Here is a 9,314-nt window from a genome sequence, read left to right as displayed (position 1 = left end):
CTGCTTTGTGCTGGAGCTGGCTTGTGCTGGCCTGTACCCACTTGTGTCAGCTGATAATTAAATTTTCAGCAATTTTGTGAGCTGGTTGTTAAACTACCAGTAGCTTGAAATTGGGCGTGGTGATAGTATCCACAGCATAGAAATGGGCTAGCTCTGTGAATGAGGGCTTCCTTCCTCTCCTAGCCAGTTTGCCAGCACACCACTGATTGCTCTTCATTTTCAGAAGAAAAAAGAAGTCTAATATGAATAAAGTTAAAATATATACTTTTTTGTTTCATGCCTTTCCACATCCACTTAAGTTTAATGGCATTTTAATAATATCTAACTCAATACATTCACAGTTAGATGCAACTAATAACAACACATCTTTGTTAGTTATTTCCCGAGTGGGAGAATAAAAATATTGCACCAATGGCTGCACTGAACAATAAAAGAATGTCAGACAACTCCCCAGAGATTTTTTTTTTTTTTAGGAATTTGTACACAAGGTTTTAACCTATAAGCAAATATCTCACAAAAAGTAAAGGTTTTTTGAAATTATAAATAAACTATTCCACTCACCAAGCTGCTGAGACATTTTACATTCTGGTATTTTAAAATGAAAACAAAACACAAGAACGTGTCAATGAAGCAAGTGAAAATCAAAAGGGTACAGACTTTTGCAAGTTTCATGAGCTAAAAATAAAATGAAAAAGTTTGAAGTCTTAAAAACAAATCTGTAAGGGAACTAAAAGCCTAGGCAGATACAACCGCAGTAAATTATGAAAAGCTAGGGGAAAAAAGGAAGTGACAAACAATAAAGTGAAAATCCCTGATAAAGCCAAAAAAAATTGGATGACAGTCAAAAAATGGAAGGAAAAAAATAAACCTTATAACAAGGCAGAACTATGGAAATGCATCCTCTGGAGAAATATAGGAGTTGTGAATTAGTGGAGGTGGATGGGCAATGCTGGGTGACTCAAGGCTGTTAACATAATTAAAAGAATGGGGGAATTCTGCAGCTGAAGATGAAAAGCCTGAAATATATTATGATATTGTAAAATGAATGTCAGTTCAAGTATATGCATCTATTTTAAGCGTTGAAAACACAAAGTAAAAAATTAGTGCATAATGTTAAAATTTTCCATTTGTCAACCAATTTATTTTTGTAAGTATTTTATAGTAATTAAAGAGCCACCAAAACAGAGCAGACATTCAGAGTGTCCAATTTGCATCACTGTACATAAATCTAGATAGTTTTTCAGGCTATAACCAAAGTCAGAGCCTATGTGATATTTTAAGAAACTAGAGAAGATTTATTTTTAAAGATTAGACTACGTATACCTTGATATCTGAGATACTTATTCTGAAATTCAGTTCAGAAGTTGCATTTTAACTAGATTTGTCATTATATGACAAAATGAAATAAAACCAAAACCGCCAGCCACCAGTGGCATTGTTGTCATGGAGCATGTACATTTGCATAAAGTTATTTATATGTAGAGTTATCTGACAATATTTGACAGTTTTTGCATTTTAAGGATGTGTTTTAAAGATTTTGATTGATAAATTTCTCAGAAACAAAACTTTAAGCTACTGTTTGAAAAGAGCATATACATTAAATTATTGCTGAACACATTGACAGATATGAATGACAGTTATCTTCACACCATCAGTTGTTCTTGCATGGAATCAACATTTGCTCAAAAAGATAACACTTTTCAGGTTTATTTTCTATGTCCTCAAGCTTCCCTTTCTGAGCCCTTTTCTTCCATGGATATAAACTTTTCCCTAACTTCAGGCATCGGGGAAAGTTCTGGGGTCCTTCCCCACCCTTCCCACTGTTATAGATTGGAAATGATCAGGTAGCAGACAGTTATTAAAACTGCATTTGACCAATGAAGTATGTTTTATTTTTTTCTTTAATGTTAACTCAGTCTCTTTTTATATAAAAATATGTGTTATGTTCCCATAACATCTGTGCTTTAAAAAAAAGTTGGTCACTCAAGGCTATTAGAATACTTTTTAAGGATTTTAGATTATCAGAATGTACAGATATAACTCCATATAAACTGTAGTCAAAGGGATTTAAATGTCCTTAAGATAATGGGCCTGTTAAGTCTTTTATCTCTACTTTCTGAGTGAGGGTATTTGTTCATTGAGCTTCGAAATCTCAAACCCTTGTCAGCTCTCTGGAGTGACTGAATTTGGTCCAGATGAGAATGCCAAAGGTCTATATCAAGGGGCTCATAGAAATAAGTGTTTTCTTAGTCAGCAGATTCATCCAGCATTTTTCCAGCACTGGTTTTCTCATAGGTCCTCCCCTTCAAAATGCACTGATTTTCACCCCCAGAAACAGACTCCATGGGTTTGAATCTAAGCTATGTTATGAGAAAATAACTTTAAGTCCATTCTCATTACCTTCGTCTGTAAAATAAGGATCATGAGACAATGTACAGGTAGGGGCCAGGTAGTTCATGTGTAACAATGGAGAGAAGGCAATCTATATGGGTACAGATATAGTAAAGTTGGTATAAGTGGTTTTAGGAGTCTATGAAAGTTCTCGTCTGCTTGATTCAATGTTCTCAGGGAAGTAGGAACCAAAAAGAATGGTTTCTGGGGAGGTGCTGAAAATGTAAGAGACAGGAAAAGATGCAAAACTATTACCTAGGTGAATTAGACAGTGAATGGATTGGGGCATATCTAGATGATTGACTGATAGGCAGCTCTGAGGTTCTCAGTTATAAATTTACATGCAAGATTACAGCATGCTTTACTCCATACATCCATTTTCTCAGGAATAAAGGAAGGTTAGATGGAAATTTGGATCTAACTAGGACTGATTATTTTCCAAGCTGGTTCAAAAAAGTGAAAGAGAAACATGGAAGTTGAAGGTATATGCAAGGGAATGACTGACCATGGAATTCAGGCAGGAAAAGAAGAGAGGACATCAAAGGAGTAAGGGTCATGTTGACGTGTTAAGAGAGTAATTTGGAGGTCCCAGAGAGACTGAAAGATTGTAAAGTAAGTACTAAAAGAAATGATTAAAGGAAGAGCTCTGAGACTGGGTTACACATAATTGTGAGCATGGGGAGTTACTGTTGAGGCAATGTCTTAGAGAGTCATTCTGAAAAGTGTGGCCTCTGGACACGCAGCATCAGCATCACCTGGGGACTTGTTAGAACTACATATTCTCAGGCTCCCACCGAGATCTACTGACCCAGAAACTCCAAGGACAGGGTCCAGGAGTCTCTATTTTAACACAATTTCAGGGACACACACACACAGTAATTAGAACCACAGATCTAGGGTAGGTCCTGTACGAGAGAGTGAACAAGATAGGGTGGTGTGATATTGTGATACAGTAAGAAATATACAGTTGGTTTCTGTCCCTAGATCCTAGCACAGAGATCCTAAAACCTTGTAGTTTTCTGAGTGATAGGGGTAAGAAGAGTATTTCAACTGTAGGTGAGGTTATTCTAAGTTTACATCTAATGAGATGACTAGTATAGCTGGGAGGTCTCTAGACAGCTTCAGGATGAGTGCTGGTCACCAGAAAGACCAAGGCACAATCAGAGAGTGTTGGAATTTTCATCCCTGACCCCTGAACTCTGGAGAGGTCATCATTACCTTGAACAATGATTTAATCAATCACACCTATGTAATGAAAACTATAAAACCCCCTAAACAATGGGGTTTGGAGAGCTTCTGGGTTACTGAACACCTCAAGGTGCTGGTAGGGTAATACACCAAGACTAGGCCTTATCAAACCTGTGGAGGAGTTGTAGGAACCCCTGATTTATAGCTGGTGTGTCAGAAGTAAAGAAGCTCTAAACTCACCATTGGTGTCTGAAATGGAGGGCAGTCTTGTAGGGCTGACGCTAACTGAAAGTAAATAGTTTCAAAGTTGAATTGAATTGTAGGACACCCAGTTGATCTCTGGAGAGTGGAGAATTGGCTGTTGTGAGGAAAAAAATCCCATACAGCTGGTATCAGAAGTGTTGTGAGTAGCAGAAACATTGTCATTGGAGTAGAGGAATTCAAGGAACTAAGACAGAGATTCAGTACATGCAAAGGGTCATCCATGACAATACCATATTGACATAAACTAGAATTAAGACAGGAGTGTGTGGGACAGTTACATTGAGCCAGGATTAAAAATTGTTAATATATGAGGGACAGATGATTGGATTTATCAATTAGGATTTAGTGATTTTAGGATTTGGATTTTTTTTAGTTTCTTAAAAATTACTTCCATTTTGACTTTAAATTTTAAATTGAAAAATTGCTATTTTATCTAAATCATCCCCATTCTAGATCTCTCCAGAAGTGGAAACTGCAAGAGAATGGCAAAAAGCTTTGACAGAAAATCTGCCATTTTAATTCCCAAGAGGAAGTATGGCCAATTACATTGTGCACAGTTAAAGACATTTTGTAATTTTTTCAGTTGTCATATTTGATAACATTGAGCAAGATGAATTGTTAACCAGACTGCCTGGAGAATAGAGTTCTCTGTTTAATATATTTTTCTTATTATTTAGACAAGATCTTTGTTGTTGACAATCTTAACCTTCCTTTGATAATTCAGTTTTCAGAGACTGATAATTAATGATTCATGTAACTCTCACTAAATGCAGCTGTACATACGATTTGGGAACCATGAGGGAGATTTCTGGCCAGGTATTCACAGCAACCTTACACTGCTGTGTCACTAGACATATGTCCTAGATACTCATGTCACTACTTTTAAATTTAGTCATGAGTTGAGACTTTGCTATTTTATCTTCAAAGTTTAAAGATAATTAATTTTTCTGATTGAAAATTTTGGTTCTCTGCTTGCACAAAATTTTGGTTCTCTGTTCAGTACAAAGATATGAAAGCATGTGACTTGTTGAGCCTGACAAACCTGAGTTCCGCAAACCTGACTTCCACTGTGGTCTGTGAAATCTACAGCCAGTTAGTGAATCTTTCAAAGCATGGAAACAATAACACTAATTGGAAAAATGAGTACGATAATTAAAAGAAATAGTATCAATACAATTTTTGGAACATATGTCAGTCCTTATAAAGGAAGAAAGCTAACATTTACGTTTCAACATCTAAGGATTCTGCACCCAATCCCAAAGTGTGAGTTTTTGCCCACGCCAAGCAATTCTGACACCAGCTAGGCATCCTACAATTCAACTCAAATCTGATACTACTTACCAGAGATAGCATCAGATCCCACCGGCTAAGGGCTCAGTCTCACAAAACTGCCCCCCAACTTCAGATGCCAATTGCAAGTCCACACTGTCACCCATGTTTCTGACCAACTGGCTATAAATCAAAGTTCTCATGACTCCCTCCCTTGGTTTCGACTAATTTGGCAGAAAAGCTCACATAATTCACATAACTCAGGAAACCAATTTACTCACTAGGCTATGGGTTTATTACAAAGAATATCAAAGGATAGGAATCAACAGCCAGATGAAGAGATGCAGAGAGTAAGGTATGGAAAAAAGCTTTCACGCTCTCCAAGTGCACTACTCTCCCCAAATCTCCATGTGTTCACCAACCCAGAAGCTCTCTGAACCCCATCCTTTATTGATTTTTTTATGAGGCTTCATTACATACTCATTCTAATGGCCATTAGTGACTGAATCAACCTCCCAGAAATCGGGATATGGGACTGAAAGTTCCAACCCTCTGTTCCTGGTAAGTTCCCCCGGCAACCACAGTCATCTTTAAGGGAATTCCCAGAAGTCACTTCATTAACCTAAACTCAGGTGTGCTTGAAAGGTTCTTGTTATGAATAACATGACACCCATTTCACCTTTATTGCTCTGAAGCAATTTCAGGAACTGAGGACAAGAGACCAAATATAAAAGATGCTCTTATTGGTCAGGAAATTCCTAGGGTTTGGGGAGCTGTAAGCCAGGAACCATGGACAAAAACCAAAATATATTTATAAATCACAATATCACAACATCTAAATAGAAGCCAGCTGGCAACTGCAAGACAGTATGAAGATAAAAGTTTGTTGACTGACCTTCAACCGTTGAGACCTTACTTTATAGGAAGCACAATTAACAAACATTTTTTCCTCACAGCCACACAAACTCTAAGGAGACAGAGAGGCAGTGCTCCCACCAGAATGGAGACAGTATTCTTCCGTGTACTCATAAGGAGAAGATTATGACAGAAGAATGGTTTTATTATCAGGTGCTCTCCTTTTACTGGCAATAACAACCGAAGAACTTAAGGGCATATGAAATAGGCCTTAAATGGACTTAAGTGCTGGGAAATTTTCATAAGGGTGTTTTATTTCTTCTATGGTAAATCTGAGAACCAATAAAATTGCTCTGATAATTCATTATGTTCTTTGTCGAAGTGAAGCTATTTATATTCTAAACTTTATGCTATGTTTTTACATTAATAATTATAATGTACCTCATTCGTGAATGCATGAAAACTAGCTATATAACAAGGGAAATGTAATTTAGAGACGTCTTCAAGGACTGCATAATGTAACAAATAGTTATGAATTCCTGTTGCTACTGTAAAAGTATATATATATATATCCTAAATATGACTGAAGTAAATGATCCCCTTAAGGAACCTGTGAAATATGTTTTTATTTCCACACAAACTGTAGCTGTGTTGTACTATGATTAAAAAGAAGTCACTTAAAAGTGAGAATAAAGATGTAGCTTATTAACACCTTGTTTTGTGAATTGGACGTGCAAAATTAAAGCTTTCTTCCAGGGACAAATTGAAGTTGGTTGTGTATATGGGGTGTAAATGAATAGTGTCCATCTAATTAAAGAGAAATATGTAATTTTCTTTTCAAAATCCCATTCCAAATTAGCTGTGTCCTAAGCGGTTATTCAGAAGCATTAACATTATCATTAATTATCATATAGGCCCTTGGCTCATTATAATGGGATGTTCCTATGATCCAAAGTTGCAAGATAAAGACAGATCTAGGATCTTCAATCTGTGGAAAATCAGCAGTCCTGAATAATTAGAGCAATACTTCCAGAATACTATTTCTACTCAAGCGTATTTTCATTTACAATGCACTTTTAAATGTTAACCACACACGTGTCTGACTAGTAGGAACAACTGTTACAACTGTGTACAATTATTCAAAAATAAACAATGTAGATTGAAAAAACTTTCAAGGGTCACAAGAATAAAATTTATATCAAGCATTTCTTGATCTAGTGATATATTTGAGTATCATTTTTCTGAAAATTAAAAAAACATGAATATCTTGATAGCTAGTTACGGTATCAAAGGAAAAGATATTCAAAAGCATGACTATTTTAATAAATGACGCATATGTGGGAATCAAGAGCGTGAAACCTGCACATTTAAAATTCACTTTAAAAAAAAAAGGAATCAGGGAGAAGACTGGGGTTGGCGGCGTGAACACAGCCTGCAGGGGGTTAGTGCACCACGGCTAGCCGGGAGGGAGTCCGGGAAAAGGTCTGGAGCTGCCGAAAAGGCAAGAGACTTTTTCTTCCCTCTTTGTTTCCTGGTGTGCGAGAAGAGGGGTTCAAGAGCGCTGCTTAAAGGAACTCCAGAGACGGGCGCGAGCCGCGGCTAAAAGCGCGGACCACAGAGACGGGCATGAGACGCTAAGGCTGCTGCTGCCGCCACTAAGAAGCCTGTGTGCGAGCACAGGTCACTATCCACACCCCTCTTCCACGGAGCCTGTGCAGCCCGCCACTGCCAGGTTCCCGGGATCCAGGGACAACTTCCCCGGGACAACGCACGGCGCGCCTCAGGCTAGCAACGTCACGGTGGCAGAGGCCGCAGGCCCGCCCCGCACTCCGTGACCCTCCCTACCCCCCGGCCTGAGTGAGCCAGAACCCTCAATCAGCGGCTCCTTTAACCCCGTCCTGTCTGAGCAAAACACAAACGCCCTCCAGCGACCTACACGCACAGACGGGGCCAAATCCAAAGCTGAGCCCCCTGTGAGCTGTGAGAACAAAAAAGAGAAAGGGAAATCTCTCCCAGCAGCCTCAGAAGCAGCGGATTAAAGCTCCACAATCAACCTGATGTACCCTGCATCTGTGGAATACCTGAATAGACAACGAGTCATCCCAAATTGAGGAGGTGCACTTCGAGGGCAAGATTTATGATTTTTTTCCCCTTTTCCTCTTTTTGTGAGTGTGTATGTGTATGCTTCTGTGTGAGACTTTGTCTGTATAGCTTTGCTTCCACCATTTGTCCTACGGTTCTATCCGTCCGTTTTTGGTTTTTTTTTTAATTTTTTTTCTTAATTAATTTTAATAACTTTATTATACTTTACTTTCTTTCTTCCTTTCTTCCTTCCTTCCTTTCTTTCTTTCTTTTCTTTCTTTCCTTCCTTCCTTCCCTCCTTTAGACAACGAATCATCCCAAATTGAGGAGGTGGACTTTGAGAGCAAGATTTATGATTTTTTCCCCTTTTCCTCTTTTTGTGACTGTGTATGTGTATGCTTCTGTGTGAGATTTTGTCTGTATAGCTTTGCTTCCACCATTTGTCCTAGGGTTCTATCTGTCCGTTTTTTTTTTAATTTTTTTCTTAATAATTAATTTTAATAACTTTATTATACTTTACTTTCTTTCTTCCTTTCTTCCTTTCTTTCTTTCCTTCCTTCCTTCCCTCCTTTAGACAACGAATCATCCCAAATTGAGGAGGTGGACTTCGAGAGCAAGATTTATGATTTTTTCCCCTTTACCTCTTTCTGTAAGGGTGTATGTGTATGCTTCTGTGTAAGATTTTGTTTGTATAGCTTTGCTTCCACCATTTGTCCTAAGGTTCTATCCGTCCCCTTTTTTTTCTAAATAATTATTTTTTAATTTAATAACTTTATTATACTTTATTTTATTTTACTGTATCTTCTTTCTTTCTTTTTTCCTTCCTTCCCTCCTTCCTTCCTTCCTGCCTCCCTCCCTCCCTCCTTTCTTTCCTTCTTTCCTTCTTTCTTCCTTCCTTCCTTTCTTTCTTTCTTTCTTCCTACTTCTACTAATTCTTTCTCTCTACTGTTTCTCCCTTTTATTCTGAGCCATGTGGATGAAAGGCTCTTGGTGCTGCAGCCAGGAGTCAGTGCTGTGCCTCTAAGGTGGGAGAGCCAAGTTCAGGACACTGGTCAACAAGAGACCTCCCAGCTCCACATAATATCAAATGGCGAAAATCACCCACAGATCTCCATCTCAACACCAGTGCCCAGCTTCACTCAACTACCAGAAAGCTACAGTGCTGGACACCCTATGCCAAACAACTAGCAAGACAGGAACACAACCCCACCCATTAGCAGAGAGGCTGCCTAAAATCATAATAAGGCCACAGACACCCCAAAACA

Source organism: Globicephala melas, chromosome 4 (assembly GCF_963455315.2).
Source record: "Globicephala melas chromosome 4, mGloMel1.2, whole genome shotgun sequence".
In the NCBI taxonomy this organism is placed as follows: domain Eukaryota; kingdom Metazoa; phylum Chordata; class Mammalia; order Artiodactyla; family Delphinidae; genus Globicephala; species Globicephala melas.
Note: the sequence above shows the minus strand (reverse complement) of the source record.